The 20,376-nt window shown below is 46.8% G+C and overlaps 1 long non-coding RNA gene across 4 annotated transcripts in view; it reads right to left on the reverse strand.

The window, feature by feature from the left end:
• LOC147917236 (uncharacterized) overlaps positions 1-20,376 on the reverse strand; it is a 255,518-nt gene that overhangs the window by 212,316 nt on the left and 22,826 nt on the right. For all 4 annotated transcript variants that reach the window (XR_015551937.1, XR_015551935.1, XR_015551936.1 and 1 more), the window contains one exon: positions 20,248-20,350. This is a non-coding gene — a long non-coding RNA (uncharacterized LOC147917236). The remainder of the gene's footprint in view (positions 1-20,247; positions 20,351-20,376) is intronic.

Raw genomic sequence — 20,376 nt, forward strand, 5'->3', positions numbered from 1 at the left:
AACAGCTGCACTGCACGATAAAGTCCAGGTCCCTCGGCCTGAGTCTCGTCCATCGCCTTGAAAATATAAGTGGAGGCCAACTTTACAGGAACCAGTTTGGCAGGATAGGTCACAACCCTTGATAAATGCTCACGCCCTTGGACTTTATAATCTCCCTTCTAAGAATTTCCCCAAGAAAATGGCTATAACTGGCAGTGACTGGGAGAAGGACAGTGACATTTTACACATAAAGGTCTTCATGCATAGGGTTATCTGGAACAATGGAACCTGCAATAATGCCTATTGCTAACAATAAAGAAACAGTTAACTAAACTATGATGTATCTGATATATCCATAACTGGATATTATGCAACTATTAAAATTTATGTTTATGAGGAGTTGAAAATAGCATGGAAAATGCTTGGGCTACCATGTTAAGCGAAACAAGCAGGAAATAAAATTACATAGACGGTGTGATCACAACTGTGTGAAAAGAAAAACACAACTTACAGTGAAAGGACTGAAAGGAAAAGAACAAGATGAAACAGAGCCAACACTTACTAAGCATCCCCCTAACTTCTTGTCCCATTTCATCTTCGTGGCAAGCCCACGAGTTAGGAACTATTTATCCTCACTTTACCAACGAGAAAACTGAAGCTCTAAAAGGATAATTAAGCTGCCTGATGGTTGGCCACAGCTAACAAGGGGGAAAGAAGGGACCTGAACTCAGATTTGCCCCATTCGGGACCTGTGGCCCCCTCCTCCACTCTATACCACGGCCAGATGCAGACAGAAGCTGGATTTGGCCAGTGGAACTGCTGGCAACTTTCTTCCCTCTACTACTTTTTAATTTTCCAGATTGTCTATATATTAACCATTATCACATTTTTTAAACTTTTTTTTTTCCATTTCAAAGGTAATACAGGCTAATAACACTTGGTATGTCGTACTACTTTTTTTAATACAGAAAACAATAAACTTAGGACCAAACAACATCTGAAAACAACAACAACAAACCTTCATCTTAAATTCAAACTTCTCCACAGTTTGGCTCTTGGCTGTCCTTCTGGCCACATTTCCTTTCCTTTTTCCCACTCCTTTTTCATAGTCGTTAAGTCACTAAGTTATTAGGTGATGTGGTCAGATCTCCATTTTGGAAAGAACACCGCCAGGGGCAGACAGGAAGATGGACTGCTGAGGCGGAGGCTGGAGATGGTGGGGCAGTGGGGGCCTGCTCCGCAGCAGAACCCTGGAGATGACCCGGCAAATGGCCAGTGCGTAACATACACCTGGAAAGGTCATGCCCACAGTGTCCAAGGGAAACAAACTGTCCATAGAAAAGCATCAGCATTAAACAAAAGAAACAGCAGGAGGACCTGGAGCCAGGATCTGGGCGGGATGCCGCCCCACTTCAGGGCCTCCTGGCTGCTCCTCCAAGGGAGCCAGGAAACAGGGAGGCCTGCGGATGCCACTCCCTGGAACACCCAGGATAGAAGTGACAAGGGGACAAGGACCACAACCATCCACACCGACATTCTGGACCTAGCTCCCTTGGAGTGGTCTTTTCTAGTGTGAGGGAGAGAGCAGGCTTTTGAGAAAACAAATTATAGACAGCTTGGCTGCAGCAGAGCAGTAGGAGCACAAAGTGTGAAAAGTTGCAACAAAGATGCTCAGATTTCACTCACTTTTCCCAACCCTTGTAATTGGAGGGCTTTCCAAGTAAGGAAGCCACAATATTGCTGGAGGAAATAAAATAAAAAGGAGGAAACTTTCAACAGTGGTCCTCAGCCCTCGAGGGGTCTCAGAGCCACCTAGGGGGAGAGGCTGTTTAAATGCAGATTTTCGGGCTCACTCCCAAACTTTCTGATTTCATAGACTGCTCAGGCCTAAGAGTCTGCATTTTAATGAGCATTAACCCAAGTTGCTGCTGAACCCCAAGCCTACCCGTTAAGAAACCCTGACTCTCACTCACAGTCTCTTGCTAACGAAAGGACTGACATGTGGGGGACATTATTAATTACTTCATCTTTTTAAAACACATATTGCAGGGGGCCGGCCCAGTGGTGTAGTGATTAAAAGTTAGCACGCTATGCTTTGGCGGCCCGAGTTCATGGGTTGGGATCCCAGGCGTAGATCTACACACTGCTCGTCAAGCCATGCTATGGTGGCGTCCCACATATAAAGTAGAGGAATATGGGCACGGATGTTAGCTCAGTGCCCATCTTCCTCACCAAAACAAACAAACAAACAAAACACATTGCAAAGGGTTTACGGGGAATTTTTTGTATTATTTTTGCAACTTTTCTGCAAGACAAATTATTTCAAAATAAAAAGTTTTGAAATGTATATATTATAAAAGTAATGTATGCCTATAATAAAATATTTTTTAATAGTACCACATTAGGTAAAGTGGAAAATGGACATCCCCCTTCACTGTCCCTCTCCCATCACCACCAGCCCCATCCCACTCTCCAAATTAACCATTGTGAACAGTTTGGTATGTATTAGCAAACAAGTTAGACTTTTTGTTTGTGTATTTTAATTTTTTAACAATAACAAATGCCTGCAAGAATGTGATGAAAATGACACTCAAAATTGTTGGTCAAAGTGCAAATTAATAAAGCCCTTTTGAAAAGCAACTTAGCAACGTGTCTCAAAAACCATAAAAACATTTATATTCTTGGACCTACCAATTCCATGTCTAGGAATCTCTCCAAAGGACATCACTCTCCTGGAATAGTGTGCAATCATTTTTTTAAAAACCTTACTGTGATAGGGGCCAGCCATGTGGCATAGCGGTTAAGTGTGCGCACTCTGCTGCTGGCGGCCCAAGTTCGGATCCTGGGCACGCACTGACACACCACTTGTCAGGCCATGCTGCGGCGGCATCCCACATAAAAAGTGGAGGAAGATGGGCACGGATGTTAGCTCAGGGCCAGTCTTCCTCAGCAAAAAGAAGAGGATTCGCATGGATGTTAGCTCAGGGCTGATCTTCCTCATGACAACAACAACAAAAAGGCTTCATAAGAATCTTACTGGTAAGAACTTAACATGAGATCTACCCTCTTAACAAATTTTAAAGTATGTAATACATTATTGTTGACTATAGGTACAATGTTGTACAGCAGATCTCTAGAGCTTCTTCATCTTGCTTGACTGAAACTTTATGCCCACTGATTTAGGAACTCCCCATTTTCCCCTCCCCCAGCCCCTGCCAAGCACAATTTCACTCTTTGATTCTACAAATTTGACTATTTTAGGTACCTCATGTAAGTGGAATCATGCAGTATTTGTCTTTCTGTGATTGGCTTATTTCATTTAGCACGAGGTCCTCAGAGTTCATCCATGTTGTCACATATTGCAGAATTTCCTTCTTTTTTAAGGCCGAATAGTATTCCATTGTATGTATACACCACAGTTTCTTTATCCACTCATCCTCTGATGGACATTTTATATTGTCTCCACATCTTGGCTGTTGTGAATTGTGCTACAATGAACACAGGAGTGCTACTATCTCTTCAAGATCCTGATTTCAATTCTTTTGGGCAAATACCCAGAAGTGGGATTGTTGGATCATATGATAGTTCTATTCTTAGTTTTTTGGGGAACCTCCATACTGTTTTCCATAGTGGCTGCACTATTTTGCCTTCCCACCAAAGGTGTGCACGGGTTCCAATTTCTCCACATCCTCACCAATACTCATCTTTTGTGGGTTTTTTTTTTTTTTTGCCTAACAGCCATCCTGACAGATGTGAAGTGATATCTCACTGTAGCTCGATTTGCATTTCCCTGATGATAGTGACATTGACCATTTTTTCATATATCTGGTGGCCTCTCTGTCCTCATTGGAGAAATGTCAACTCAAGCCTTAGCCCATTTTTTAATCGGGTTCTTAGTCTTTTTTTACTATTGAGTTGTCAGAAGTATGCAATCATTTAAAATGACGTCATGAAGCAACAAGGAAGATAGTTATGATGATGTTAGTGAAAAAGGAAAACAGGGTATATCCTCTGATTACCAAGTTGTTATTGTTTTCATTTAGTTTCGTTTAGATAGATAAAACAAAGGAAATAAACCTAAATTGCTCACAGTATATTAGGGAGGTGGTATTGGAGTGAAACTTCTTTCTCTATTATTTCCTCTGTTGAATGCTCAGCACTTGGATTTTGCAGACAGACAGACAGACCTGGGTGAGAAATCTACCTCCCACTTTGCACATGCATAACTTTGAGAACTTGATGTAACCTCTCTGAGCCTCAGCTTCCTTATGGAAATGATAGAGATAAAAATTATCCCCTAAACTTGCTTGGAGAATTAAAATAAGAAAACACAATGCTCTCTGACTTGACACAATAGGTAGATCTGTTATGGTTATTTTTCTGTATCTTCTGTGATAGGTCACATTTTACAAATCAATACTTAAACTGTGGGATTTAAAAATCGGGATTAAAATTTTGATAGCCCTCATCTTCGGCATCAGGCTCTCTCCTAAGTCCCTGCTTGGTTTAACTCTAAAAGAGATGTTATACAAAGTACATTACAGTGAGGAGGCACTATCCCCAGTTAATCGAAATCATGAACTGGGAATACGACTTGCAAATTGTAAAAGTACCTAAAAATGTAATGCATCGTGAGTCCATTTTTATGGGATGACCCTGAAGGGACAGTGATTAAACACAGGCCCAAGTACCTGGAGTATTTACATGAGGTGCAACAATGCATTGAGTGAACACATGAAATGCAGGGGGCGGGGGAGTGGAGATGGAATGTGGAGGGGTTGTGTGTCAAGAAAATCATCATTACTCTTCCAGTGTCTGGGCCAAGGCCTCCAGGACGAGGCAAGACTTTCCAGGGTAACAAGAATAAGAGTAATTATCTCAGGATGCTTTTCAGCCAATCAGAAGAACAAATCCTTGGACTACCTTCATCTGATTTATTCAGGGCTTGTCTATTAGGCTTGGCTCCACCTCTTTTACTTTGGAGTTAATCACAAGGGTTACTCTGAGCCCATGATTACAGGAAGTCTCTGCTATCTAAGGGACTACTTAGAAATAGAAACTAATTTATTATTTTTTATTTATTTATTATTGTTATCTTGATAGTGTGCTCAAGCTTAGTGTTTCTAAAATTCCAAAAGCATGTGTACATAAAACTATATGTAGTTGAAAGTAAAAAACTCCTCTTTACATGCCCCATCTCACATCCCTCCTTGGAGGGAAGTGCTGATCGGCTGTGTATTTTTCCAGACGTTTACTTTCACAAATATATGTGATATATTCACATGCACACATACACATACATTTTCTTTTTTAACATAAATAAGGTCACACTCTATTTCTCTGCTCCTTGAATTTTTCACTTAATAGTAAGTCAAGGGCACCTTTCTATATCTGTACACACGGGTGTTTGTGTGGTGGTTACAGATCCTGGGGACAGCAGGCTGCACACCCAGCTCCCCTACTTACCAGCTATGTGAACTTAGGCAAATTACTCACCTCTTCCCTCATCTATAAAAATATTCTAATAATAGTAACCAAAGGATTGTTGTGAAGACTAAATGAGTTAATATTGTAAATACTGTAAAATACGTAAAGCACTTGGAATAGAGTGTAGAGTAAGTACCATATGTGTGTCAGCTATTGCTATTACTCACCTTGTTCTTTTCCTTAAAGGCCACACAGTATTCCATCATTTGGATGAACCATAATTTACTGAGCCAATCCCCTGCTGAGAGACACATAGGTGATTTCCTACTTCTTGCCCCACTGAGCATTTTTGAACTTAGGTCTTTGTATACATGGACAAGCATCACTCTAGGATAGTTTCCAAGGTGTGGAATTGCTGCATCAAAGGTCATACTCATTTTTTATGAAAGATGTTGCCAAATTTCCCTCCAAAAGGCTGCACTAATTTACATCCCTGCCAACAGTTCAAGCATGCCTGACTCCAGGCATCTTTACAACACTGGCAGCCTGGACCTTTGGCATCCTCATTTCTACACTTGCCTTCCCTAAATGAAACCTCAATCAAAACCACCAACGATGCATTTGTTAAAGTCCCCAGGACACTTAATGCCTTTGTCTTTTCTAAATGGAAGGAGACGTTTTCAGCTCTGAAAGGCCTTCAGTTTCCTGGGCGCAGCCCTGGGATGACTTTGAAAAACACAAGTAAAACATACTTGCTGTTCCCTAACATCCTCCAGAGAAGCTCAAGGGGGCCCACGTGAGGCCCAGCCAGCTCTGCTCTCCATCACATGCAAAAAGATTTTCAATAGCAGCTGGTGTTTTCCTGGGTAGAGATCAGAGCCAGCAATTGTATATAAATATTATCCCAGGGCTGGAAGCAGAGATGGCAACATCCCAGTTGTCTTGTTCCTGGGGTGGGGGGGTGCAGCACAGGAGGAGTGAGTACCTCGTCCTTTCCCTGAGCTCCACAGAGAAAGGGGAAGCATCCCAGGAACAGGCCCACCCTGTCAGGGCAGCTTGCAATAAAAGAGCGGAGGAAGCTGCTGCAGACCTCGGCTGGAAATCTGCGCCAGGCAGAGCAGAAGTAAGGCAAGGAGCGCGCTCCATATGTGGGGCCCAGAATGGAGTTTTGTCGCCTGCTTTGCATGTCTGGCAGAGTGACCACCTGCAGCCACCTGGCTCCTTAGACCACAGCTCCTGTCACGTAATGATAACACGACCACTGACTGAGGTGGCCTCTCTGGCCTCATCTCCAAGGTTCTGTGGCACAGGGTGACTTCTAGCTTTGCTTGAAGACCGCTTGGAATTGAGGGGAGCCGTGGCGGGGTGGGGTGAGGGGCGCCTCTGGGGGCCTCTCAGAGTGCTTAGGTAGGAATGTCAATAATTTCCAGGGTTGACCCTGCTAAGCTCTACAAGCCCCAAGGCCATTCATCTTCCAAACTTGTTTATCAGGATCACTATTTTACGGCTCAAAACCATTCACCTTTGTTCTTCCAACTGTCTGCTTGCCTCCCACCATTCCCAGGGACCCAGGTCAGGTCGGGGAGGGAGAGAAGGCAGGAGAGTCTCTGGAACAGTGGATTCGGTGGATCAGAGCAAATTTCAGGGATGAGTCCCAGAGACCCTGGCTCACATCCATAATAGAGGGAACAACTCAGATGATTATCTCAGGCACTCGGAAGTGAGTTAAGCTTCTCCTTCCTACTCAGCTCTCACGGGAGGGTCAGCGGGAAGGAAAGGAGGCCTGGAGACGGAAGGACTCCCTTGGGTCTGACTAGAGGCAGCATGTAGTACAGGAAAAAGACTTAAGCTCACTGTGCCTCAGTTTCCTTTTCTCTGAGAGCCTGGGGCTAAACACCCAACACTCTGCATTTCAATAAATCCACAAAACAGATATCTGTTGAGTGTGGACTACGTGTTCTAGACACCGTGGACACAGCAGTAGGCAATCAGACCAGTGCCTGCCCTCCCAGAATTTACATTCCTGGAGAGGTAGTCACCAGTAACAGCATCATGCTTACTACTGAGGAGCCCAGGTTCATGGAGGGAATTAACATGCCAACAAGGTCACACAGCTCCTAGGTGGGCTGCACGGCTCTCTTTCAAACACTGCTCTGAAGGACGAATGGTGCCGACAACAGCTAACCAGGTGCGCTGTGAAGCTCAGAGCTGCAGCTTCAGAGCCCCAGCTTGCGGCAGCCCCTTCCAAAGGGGCCTGGAAAGAAACCTGTTCAGATGGTCTTGGGTTTCTGACTCTAAGCTTTGCCAAAGTCAAGTCTTCCCCACAACTGGAAAGAGCACTGTCTCTCCCCACTCCAGTTTCCCTTCTGGCACTGCTGCCCTCCTGTCGTGTGATGTTACAAATGGCCTCAGGCATTCAGGGAACGCCCAAGCGGGAGTGGAGTTGGTAGGACACTGAGTTTGCGTCTAGTGGGATGTATACATGAAGTTCACACTCCCCTCCAAGTAGAGTTGTTACTGCTTACCCTCCAGCGCAGGCAGAGCTCCCAGGAGCACTGCTGGATCCAAGCACCCACCACCCAGTTCCTGACTCCACATCAGATGTTGAGTGGCCGCCACACGAACACGTCCTCCAGGGCCCAACACTGAAGTGTGTGGTAGGGAAGAAAGAGAAAGGTTTAAAATGTAGTCAGATGCCAGCCAGTGAGAAATGCTTCCAACTACTAGAAGTAAAACTGTAAGTGGAAGGTTCAGTTCCTCTGGTCAAAATGGAAGTTCTCTTCCGTCAGAAATATACTCGATGTGTACAATTATAATGCACCATAGTTTCCTTTTTCACTTTTTATGGGAATCATACAAAACACAATTTACCAAAATTCCTGTTTATGGGACCCTAACATGTACTACTGCTACAAACAGTGCGTGTCTGTGTGAATTTGCTCATTTTCCGTGTCTAAACTGTTAAAAAAAAAACAGAAATTTTGAGCAACTTTGCTAAAGAAGAGGCTGAATTATCTTTTATTCTTGCTACAGAAAATTGCTTTAGAAAATCGTTATCATATGAAGAAGTGACCAAAGAGTATGAAGCCAGAAAATGTAGGAATAAAAAATACTATAGAGGTGTGTCAGGCAGTTAGTTAACAAAAATGTTCTGTTATTCTTCAGGATTTTTATAGTGTTTGAGGTATCTGTTGGCTTTTAAAATATGTCAATTGTTGGAGCTCTTTCCTAACTCTAAATATTCACTTATATTCCTAATATTGGTTTCATAATTTTGTATTATTTCTCTTAAAGACAATCCTCAAATTGTACAAGCTTCTGGCCCCAATAAAACCTCGGTCCTCCCCCGTAGCCACCATCTCCCGAGAAGTTACGATGTGCCAGGAACTCTGATAAGTCCTCTACATGGATTATCTAATTTAATCCACGATCAACCCACTGAGAACTAAGGCTTGGGGCATTTAATCGTGCAGCACCTCCCACAGAAGAGCTTTTTTTTTTTTTTTTTTTTTTCGGTGAGGAAGATTCGCCCTGAGTTAACATCTCTTGCCAATCTTCCTCTATTTTGTATGTGGGTCACTGACACAGCATGGCTGATGAGTGGTGTAGGTCTGCGCCCAGAAACCGAACGCAGGCTGCCAAAGCGGAGCACATCGAACTTAACCACTAGGCCACGGGGCCGGTCCCAGAAAAGGACCTTTTATTACAGTTCACTGTCTCCTCCCTGAGCCCAAGTTTCCTCATATTTAAAGTTGAAGGGGTAAAAAGAGATTTAAATATTTATTCGTGCACAGAGGACATCTGTAAAGATACAGAGTGTTGGCAACAATGGTGCCTCTGAGGAGGGGACTGGGAGTGGGAGGGAGACACACCCCACTTGTACCTTCACATTTTTAAACAACTGAATATATGAAAATTACTTGGTAAGTCCTCAATAAATGTTAGCTATTGCTAGTAGGTATTGTTATTGTCAATTACCTAAATTAATTTTAAAATAAAGAGGTGGGCCTTAATGTCTAAGTCCCTTCCAGCTGGATTTGGTGTTTGCTTTAACTAAGAGTTCCCAGCACTTGCCAGTGCCAGGGCTCCAAGGCACTGCCGAGTTAACGCTCCCTGCATCTCTCTATGAGCTAAGTACTATTCTCAGCCCCATTTTGCAAATATGGAAACAGAGGCACAGAGAGGTTAAATGACATACCCTAGGTCACACAGCCAATGTGGCTGAGGCTAGGATGAACACCCAGGCCAGGTGACTCTGGAGGCCAAATACAGAATGGACTCATTCTGTCTTGGACTGAATGGACTCATTCAGTCTTGTCACATCATAGCTGCGTGACCTTGAGCAAGTCACTTGACCTCTTTGACCTACAGTTTCCTTCTCTGTAAAATGAAGATTATTACAAATTAACACGTTTCTGTACAATAAGGGATGCCTCCCACTCAACCCACCCTAGATTGCAGGCCTCAATGGACTCCCTCCTGATATGTTACATGGGTGCCTCAGCATTTTTTCACTCTTAATGTGCACAGGGAGCCTAGAGTGTAGGAAAGGGAAACGCTGTCATTGCAGATGTGAAGGCAGCGGGAGAGCCCTACAGGGCTTATTAACCAGCTAGAAATTAAGAGGGAAGGGAGGCAAGAAGGGAAGAGGAAGGAAAGAAACTTGTGCAGCATCTACTCCATGTGGGACAACGGGCTCACCGTTTCTTCCCCATCCTCCCAACACTGCAGGGAGTCCGTGCTATCCCGATGCCCACTTCTGTGCTGAGCAGACAGGGTGGGAGAGTTCCCGGAGCTCCTAGGGGGTGGGGCCTGGAAAACCAAGGTGCTGGGACTCACTGCTCTCTGAGAGCAAAGAGCATCCCCCAGCCCTTCTCCCCCCTTCCTCTGCCCCTCCAGGCTTTCTTCCTCGGCTTGTACAGCCAAAAGCAAATATTTCTATACAGTACAGCTCAATTCAGCCAGCCCTGAGGGCCTCTGTCCTACTGGAAAATCTTGGGGGAGGGGAGGTCTCCTGAGTCTGCTGGCCAAAGCAGGGACCCTTCCCCAAGGGGAGAGAGAGGTGGGTGAGCCATGAGTTCTGCTCTCCAGGAGCCTAGAGACACCTTTCAAGGATAAAACTGTTTTGGAATCTCCTGCTCAGCTCAGGAGCACTGAGCACGTACCTTGGAGCACTTGGCACTTTGGCCCCTGTGCGACCTGTGAGGGCAGCCCTGATCTTCACCTGCCTCGCATGTAGGAATGACGTGGTCCACATAAGTGTCTCGGACTGCTGAGGGCTTCCAGCAACAGCTACCTACTAAAAGTCTTGTCACATCATAGCTGCGTGACCTTGAGCAAGTCACTTGACCTCTTTGACCCACAGTTTCCTTCTCTGTAAAATGAGGACTATTACAAATTAACACGTTTCTGTACAATAGGGATGCCTCCCACTCAACCCACCCTAGATTGCAGTTGCCTTGAAGAGAGGGACCAGTCTGACTCATCTTGCATTTCCCTCAAGGTGCCTTCCTAACAGGGTGCCTTACTCCAAAGAAAGGGCTCAGCACAAATTTGCTAATTTAAGACAGATGAGTAGTGCAAAACAGTATGTGTTATGGGTCATCCAGACATGAATTCAAATCCTGCCTCTGCCACTAACTTCCTCTTAGGGAACCTTTCAGAACTTGGTCATCACTCATAACTATGCCTCCAGGGCCCCTATGTGGCAAAACTCTAGGGGGAGGCATTCTCAGAGTGAGGCGCACAGGAGCCCTATTTCAAAAGGGCATTCTTAGGATTTAAGGCCACAGTGAGAGCAAAGTGGGCCAGCACACGCTTGGATCAGAGTGAGTGCAGATAAACGCAGTCTAGAAAAAGCACAGATTAAAAGAAGATGCTAAACTAATGTACAGCAGACTAGGTCCACAACACACTATCCGAAAGCTTGAAGAATTCTGCTAACATGCAAAGATAATACCATGATGTTTTATTTTCAGGGACTCACTCTTTTTCTGGTTGTTCCAGGAAAGGTTTTATGAGCCTTTTTTTTCCATTGTGAATGTGGAAATGGTTCCATTAGCATAGATATATGAATTTTTAACAACACCCCCCAAAAATGGTCTATTCACATAAATGAATCTTAATCTTCATTTTATATTGATAAGCTGCAGAGCTGACATAAACAATGTTTTTTTTTTCTTTTAAAACTGTCTTGTCATTCTAAGAACTTGATGCTGTTGGCAAACGCTCTTTCAAGGGACTCAGGTCTTTCTACTGTAAAAGAAAAATGTGCACTGACCACTGCTTGAACACGCGAAAAATGTGCACTGACCACTGCTTGAACACGCGAAAAAGGTGTTTCTAGCAGCACTGTGCTTCTCTCGGCAGGGGCTGAGTGGCCTCTTTAAATCCTGAAGATTTAAAGGAGGAACTTGACCCACCGCCTTTGTCCTGAGCCAACAAGACAAAAAATCCACCTTCTACCTGGGAATTTTTTAGGAAACAAGTTCTGGTTTCCTCTGCCAACTACTCTGCTCTTCTTTAGAAATAGTTTGTCTGTGTGGGGCTGGCCCTGCTGGAGCATCTGTATCTAATCTGCATTTGCACACACAGGTTTACTTGGGGAGCATCCACGTGTATCGGGAGGAAAAGTGGTCTGGCTGAGACGAACCAGACAGGGAGAAACAAACGTTAGGTTGATGAGGAGAGAGGCGCCAGGAGTCAGAATGCCAATACTCTGTTCTTCATCTTGCTACTTCAGAGCTGTACTTTAAATAAAATAAAATAGACAAAAACTCCTCTCCTGTCTACCTCAACAGGATCAGTCTTTCCCTACCAACCATCCTCACCCAAGCAGAGCTGCTGCCACTCTGACCCAGCCCCACACCAATTCCCACAGCTGAAATAATGACCAAGTCCTAGAGGAGTTGCAAACTCAAGTACTTAATGTAAAAACGAATGATGGGGGTGTGGCAGTTCTGTGTGTTCCTCTCAGCTTCAGGGTGCTTCTGGTTCCAGCAGCCCAAACCTTCAACCCTCCCATGCCAGGTCCCTTTACTGCCAGCTCTGCTCTGCAGCCTTTAGCCAATGACCTTGCCTGCAAATGCCCAAAAGGAGAAAGCTGCTATACAATGATGGTTCAGGGAATCTTATGTTCCCATTTCAAACAATAATTAGGAAGACTACAGAGGAACATGGGGAAATATCTATAATATAATCCTGAGTGAAAAACAGTCACAAAAATCATGTCTATCACTAAGTTTGCTGACTTTGGATGGAATCAGACCTGGGTTTGAATCACAGTTCTGCCACCTACGACCACATGAACTTTCAGAGCCTCAGTCTCTTAACCAAAGTAATGGGGATAATAATTCTTTCCTTCTACAGTTATTGCAAGAACTTGGTGAAAAATACGTAAAAGCTTTAGCACAATCCAGGCCCCTGGTGAGAGAGTTCACAAGACGTGCACGTGTGCAAGGATAAAGACGAGAATGGAGCCCAGGCGAAAAGGCAGGGTCCTTTTAGAGATAAGACACGGGTGGTTTGTTTTTTTTCATCTAAGATTGTTATAATATCTTAACAAAATATACAAACATAAATGGGGACTTTGGACTAGAATAATACAATTAAATAAGATGTTTTGGATAAATGCTTAGAGCTGCTCTCAGAACTTCTGGACCTTGGTCCCGGAACCCTTAGACACCCTTCAGCAAACCATGAGACTATCCAGTAGGGTGTCAGCCACCCTTGAAACTGCATCTGGCCTGTGGGTTCCCGCTGCCTGGGCTTAGGAACCAGGCTCTAGCAGGACCGTTTGCAGCAGGCGGGACGTGTTCAATCAGAGGCAGACGACTGGGGCGGGACTTCATTTGTTCCTAGACAGTTATCAGTGGAGACAGGCTCAATTATTTTCATTATATGGAGTCAATAGAGACAGGACGAATAATGGGTCTGAGCCAAAGAAACAAAGGTTAAGGTTGGGGGAGAGAGGGCACCGAGGGGGGACCCTCCCAGGCCCGCCGTGCCCACTGAACCATGATGCCAGAGAGGGTGAGCAAAGACGAGAAGACATTGGATGCTTGTCTGGTCCTGCTCTGCTGCTCCCAGCATAAACTCCTCGAGGGCCAAGATCGCACCTACTGTGTGACTGACTCTACATGCCTAAGGCGGAAAGAGCTTCATCCAGTCCTCATCTAAATGGTCCAATGATGCGAGAGATGCAGTAACTTGGGGCTCTGCCACTCCTACTCCTTTATCCAGCACAGCCCCCTTGTCCTCTCCAATAATAACAGCTCACATTACTAAGGGCCTCCTACTGCCAGGCACTGCGCTCAACACTTGGCATACACCATCTTATTTCACTTTCCCAACAACCTGTGAGTTAGGTACTATAATTCCATCTTACAAATGAGGAAACTGAGGCTCAGAGGGGGTTATGTGACTTCCCCAAGCTGGTAAGTGGCAGAAACACCAGACCCAGATCTGTCTGACCCCAGAGCCCAAGCTCTCAACCACTACACTCTTTCCCTCTTTTCTTCTCCTTTCTTTCTCCTCTGTTTATGCCAACGGCTTTCTAATACCCTCTCCCTCACCCCAAATCAGACCCTGTATCCTCTGCAGTTTTGCAGCTACGCAGGAGGCTGACCTCGGACAAATAAGATCCCTCAGGTGGAGGCGTTACTGTTTCTGAGATTTCTCAAGAACAGGAAACTTCCTGGGCTGCCTGCAATAAATCCAATCCTTCCTTCCTTTGTGATTTCACCCCGGGAGCAGCCCTCCAGGATGACTCATCTCCAGGCCGGCAGGAGATCTCCTCTGGGGACTGGAGGTGACCTTGGCTGGGCACTGACATCCTGTGCCTGTTTTCCCGTTTGTCAAGTAGGCAGACCTGCCTCCCTGCCAGGCTTGTTGTGGAATATCAGAGTGAACACAAAGCATGACGAAAATAATTTTAAAAAGAGAATGCAAAATACTGGCAGTCCTGTAACTCCCACCCACATCCCACATACCAAACGCTTATCTAAATCCTCTCCAATCTTAATTCTGGCGTCAAGAGTTCCCATGCACTCCTGCGTTCTCCTTGGTGTATGGACAAACTATGATGACCGAAAAAAGGAAAGGTGACGTGGATAATAACCCTTTTTTTCCAACCGTAATTACTCACTCCTCCTTCAGCCCCCATCACCCTATTATAAGCACGTGATACTAATAACAGCTAACATTCACGGAACCCTAATGAGGTATGTATCTTACATATTTTTTTCCTCACTTAATCCCTTTATAAGTGTCTATGACTAGCCCCACTTTACAGATGAGAAAAACAAAGTTCAGACCAGTTGATCACAGAAACTTAAAAGTCACACAGCTAGTAGGTGTCAAAGCCCAGATTCCACATCCCATCTGTCAGTCTCCACCCCACTACAGCCTTCACTTACTTTCTCTTAACATCACAAACCCAGCTCTCTCTGGCCACCTTCCCCACTTAATTTTTTCCCCATGGTTCTTAAGCTCTTCAGTAATGAATTGGCTGCCTTGCCCTCCTCCACCAGGTAGACTGTAAATCTATGTGGCAGGGATTTTTTTGGGCATCTTGCCACTGCTGTGTCCCCACAGTGCCTAGAACAGTGCCTGACACATAGCAGGTACTCAATAAATAATTACTGAACAAATGAATTTGGCCCCAAATTCTCATCAGCTATTTTCTACTGTCCTTTCTCCTAGACGGTAAATTTTGGCAGCATTTTGTTCATCTCAGTGCCCCGTACCCCGCATCCCTCTCAGAGTCTAGAATATTCCATAACTATTTAGGGGCAGGATTTAACTCTTTCTATGTGGTTTTGAAAGGTGCATTGGGGGTGGTCTGCTGTTTGTGGAATTCACTCTCTCTGCTCCCCAGGGCAAAGACAGTGCTGAGGGGGAAACTGAGGAGAGCTAGGAAATGCATAGAGCTTCCTCTCTGCAGCCCTGGCTCCAGCCCTCCCCAGTCTGCTCCACGATGCCGATGCCAATGGACAGGCCGGTTCACAGCCTGATGCAAACATCCCTCCTTGGCTTTTGTTTGCCATGTTTCTGACTCATCTTCCCTGGGCTGTGGGAAAGGATTCGGTATGTGGCTTCACAAACTCTGCTGAGCAGCAGGCTGAGCAGGCGTTGGAAACAATACGGAAAAAAAAGGATCTAATTAAGCAGAGTAGGTGATAGTGTCAGGAAGAAAAAGCAAGCAAGTGGCAATCTGGATATCTGCCCGCAAATAAAAGAGATGACTGTTGTTTTCTCCTCTGGCTCCTGTTTGCCCTATAAATCTCAGTTCACTAATCCAAGTGTTTTAATTATTGCTGTATAATACAACATGCTGTGTTGGGCCCATCGTGGGGAAATTAAAATGAACGGGGGGGGGGGACGGAGGGATTCAGGCTACCCCCATTCTCCCATTTCTCTTGTTTACATTAAGCTGAAGGTGTCTGTCCCCCTTCTGCCATAAACACAACATGGGGTTTTCCAGCATCAAACGTATTACCTTCTTCCACTCACGAAAAGGAACTTCAGGCCCTGAGCTCTCTCCCCAAAACCACGCAACTCAGGGGCTAGGAGTCACCTTGGTCACTGTTGACACTTATGCCCAAGATATCCAAAGAACCAGGTCATAAATTAAACATCAGCTCCAAAAGGAGAGTCCCTGAGTGGGAAGCAGCATGATGGTTAAGACTAGCATCTGCGTTTCACCTCAACTACCTACTAGCTGTGTGGCTTTGGGCAAAATCACTTAACCTCTCTGAGTCTCAGCTTCTTCAAATAAAATACAGCAATCACAGAACTAACTATAGCTGAGTGTCGCTTAACGACAGGGATACATTCTGAGAAATGTGTCCTTAGGCGATTTCATCGTTGTTCGAACATCACAGAGTGCACTTACACAAACTTCGATATTATAGCCTACTACACCCCTAGGCTATATGGTACTAATCTTATAGTACCGGGGTATAGGCGATCCGTTGTTGACGGAAACCTCGTTATGCAGCGCAGGACTGTACACCATAAAGCACTTAGCACAGCACCTGACGCACTATAAGTGCTACGCAACACGCTCCCATCTCCTGGCCTTTATCTTTGCCATTCCAACTGCCTAAAGCAGACTTCCAGAAAGCTGTGTGGCTCACGCCTTCCCTTCGTTCCCAAATGCCCCCTTAACAGTGAGCCTCCCCATACCACTCTAAATAAAATACGAGCCCCTCCTCTCCACACACACACTGAATCCCCTTATGATTCAGTTCATGAAGCACCACCTGACATTTTACATTTGTATTTATTTATATATCTCTATGTATTATTAGTTTAATTTTTTTGGTCTTTTTTGCTAAACGGTAAACTCCAAGAAGGCAGAGCTTCTGTTGACTGCTGTGTCTCCAGCACCCATAACAGAGGTGCCTGGCATATAGAGGATGTTTAATAAATATTAACTGAATGAATAAACAGGAGCTCTTCTGATAAGGATGATGACCGGAAGGGCCATCAGAGACCACGTAGGCCAAAGTTCTTCAGAGGCTAGGAAACGGAGATGGAGAGACATCAGCTGACGGGCCCTCTGGTTCCTGCTCCCCAGAGCTGAGTGGCTGTAGGCTGGGGGCCCTGACTCCTGGTGTCTTGCTGTGCCTCGAGCCAGCCTGCTCAGACCGACGACTCAGCATGTTGGTACCCTGTGCCCCTCAGCTGGGGAATGGAAACAATTAAGCAGATGGCTCTGCCTCCCAAGTGCGTGGGACCCGGATGCCCCAGCGACTGGCAATCTATAAAAGCGAAAAGGACAGGTGGAGATATCGCAGCCGCCCTGGAAATCCATCAACAAATGTGCTCAGAGTTGAGGAACTGCAGACAGCTGCAGCACAAAGAAGCCAAACGCCACTGCATTTCTCTCTCAAAATCTACCAGCATCAAGGACCCTCTTGGCTTTCCACCCCAACTGAAGGCAAGCACTGCGGTCCCATTTCTGGGGCGCCTGGATGACTTCCTCTTGCACAGACACAGGGGACTCTGTGGGGAGGGATGCAAACCCCGGCTCCACCATTCCTAGGTGCACAACCTCTATGGAAACCAACTTGTTATCTCTTAGGATCCTTCTTCTTAGGATCAAATGAGAAAGCACATATACAGCACCTGCACAGTGCAAGGCACGCACATAGCGGGCACGCGATGACCTTAACTGTTCTCTAGGACACTGATGATACCGAGGCAAACAACCCTCCCTCCTCGGACCCCCATCCACCTCACCAGCTCTTGGAGCTTAGCATCCGGGGTCTTGCAAATGAAGAGGCCTTTTCAACTTCAGGAATCCAGTACCAGACAGGTTTTTAAAGGATCTCATTTTCCCATTCAAGTAGAGTGGAAAGAACTCAGACTCCACACCAGGCCACCTTCTTCCTCTAAGCCACTCAGGACCTCAGACAACCCCAAAAGGGAAGAGTCAAGCCTGAGAGTGTCAGCAACTCAGGTTCTCTTTTCCCAGAAAGTGGAATCTGGCCCAGAGCTCCCTGGAGGATGAGGTGACAAAAGACCAAAAATATCCTGTGCTCCCTTCACTACCCATCCCCCAACAGAATAATCAGATTTAAAGTGCTAAAGAGGGACACCACCAGTAATCAGAATGTGGTGACTCCATGAGTCCCGTTGCTTCCACTTACACTGTGTGAGCTGGTCCAGTTCCTCAACCTCTCTGAATCTCAGTTTCCTCATCTGTATAAGGGGAATAGCAATGCCTATCTCTGGGCTACTGTAAGGATTAAATGAGAGAATGTGGCTAAGCCTAAGCACAGCGCCTGAGACATTAGCTGCTGCTTTGAATATTCAAGCCAAGAGGCCCAGTGCAGCCAATGCCGGAATCACAAGCATTAATTGCTCCAAAAGAACACTCTGTACAGCAAAGGCAGCCCTTCCCTACACCACAGACCGGACTCGACCACTCCACCACGGGCCGCAGGTTGGGAGCAAACATTAACTCCACCGAACGCCTCCAGAAATCTGACAAAGCAATGGGGGAAAGGGTTGGGAAACGTAAGGGTGCAGAAAGGCACAGGAGAAACTGAGACCCAAGCTGCTCCTGAAAAAGGGATGCCCGGCTGGAAATGGTGGGGGATGCCCCTCAGGAAATAACCTGGTCTGAGGTAATCGTTGCTTGGGACTTCTCAATGTAAACTGCCACCTTTGATGACTTGGGTTTTCTAGAATGTTCCGGCGGAGGTATGGCTCAAAGGTTACAAACATAAGCTCTGGAGTAAATCAAACCTAGGAAGGGTGTTCCAAGACCCGGGACTTTCGGCTACTCATGTAACCCCCCTGGGCCTCAGCTTCCCCAGGACACTGGAGCTAATGATTACTGCCTCTGCAGGGAGGTTATGGAGTTAAACCCGGCGGGCAGGTGGCGCGCGCTAAGGTGCTTCCTGGGCAAGGCCCGGGGCGCCCGCGCGCGGGGGTCCTTCGTTCAAGGAGGAAAAGGCCGAGGAGGGAAGGGCGGCGCGCGGGTCCACACCGGCTGAGGCCCTGTCTCTGCTGCAGCTGTTGAAAAAATAATCAGAAGAAAGCAACTGGAACGCGAGCGGGGGCCGCGGGGGGCTCCTCCCGCAGGCGCCCCGGAGCCGGCCCGGGCCTGTGGCCTGGCCGGGGAGGCCGGGGAGCGGGCGCCCCGCGAGAGCGCCGAGGCCCCGCTGCGCCGGGCCGGGCGGGGGCGGCGGAGGCGGAAGCGGGGGCGGCCGGAGCGCGGTGGGGATGTTTAAAGGAAATTTACAATCATTTCCTCTCTGTGGTTTGGTGACAAATCAACAACATCCTGTTCTTTTGTGAGGCTCCGGGCGCCTGCGAGGCGGGGGCAGCGCTCCGGCTCTTAAAGGGACACACACAGGGCCCCCCGTCTCCCCCCCATCACTCCCCTGCGGCTCCAAAAAAAAATACAGTCTCCCCAAGGCGCCACCTCCGGGGGCGCGCGCGGCCGGAATGCGGGGGCTGCTGCCCCCCCCCGCCCCCAGGCCGCGACCCGGATCCCGTCCTCTCCCGGCGGTGCCCTCCCCCGTCCGGTTCCCCCCCCACCCCGCCCCCCTGACGACGCGAGGAGATGGCGGCGGCGCACCTCTCTGATGGATGTCCCGGCCTCGGTCCATCTCCCGCGGACGGGGCAGGCAGGGGGCGGAGGGACGCCCGCCCGACGGTTCCCTTCCCTCCCCCCCAACCCCAGGGCAGCGCCGCCTGGGTTTCGGACCTCCGGGTAGTTTTTATCCCCCTCCCCCAATCCCCTCGCCTCGAATTTTCCAGCCCTAAAACTCTGGCTTTATGGTTAAAATGTCGACGTGCGCACACGAGGTTTATAAAACGCCAAAGCAGAGAGAGGCTTCTCGAGCCGTAGGAGTAATGAGAATCAGATGGCTAGGACCAGAAAAATAAAAAATACCCAATTGCCCTCCTGGGATTTGGTTCATTCAGTCATTTAATGAGTATTTTTTCACTAAGCTCTGGTCACCATTCTAGGCCCGGTCCAGCAGGAACATGACAGACACGGTCTCTGCCCGCAGGGGGCTTCGGTGCTCAAAATAAATAAATGAATGAAAAAATGAACAGGATTACTTCACACACTATAAGTGCTATGATAAAAGGGTCATAGTCTGGAACAGCAGCTTTCTATAGGGAGACCTCTCCGAGCAGGTGACCATCTGACCTGGGACCTGAAGGCGGAAAAGGCGCCAACCCCGGGAAGAACTAGTTGAGAGGTCCAGGCAATGTTATCAGGAAAGAGACTCGAAGTGGGGGCAGCACCTCTGCCCATCCCCATGACCAACTACAGGGCACCCCCAGAGACAGATTTCGCTTTTGAGGACAAACCTTGGAGGTTGGCATCCAGGATAAGACACACCTGAGCCTTTCTGGTCTGGTTGTATAACCAGGGCAAGTCCTTTCCCAGCTGTAGGCCTCACAGTCACCTCATCTGGAAAATAAGAACACAACTAGATT

Source organism: Ceratotherium simum, chromosome 4 (assembly GCF_057802395.1).
Source record: "Ceratotherium simum simum isolate JZ-2026a chromosome 4, ASM5780239v1, whole genome shotgun sequence".
Lineage (NCBI taxonomy): Eukaryota > Metazoa > Chordata > Mammalia > Perissodactyla > Rhinocerotidae > Ceratotherium > Ceratotherium simum.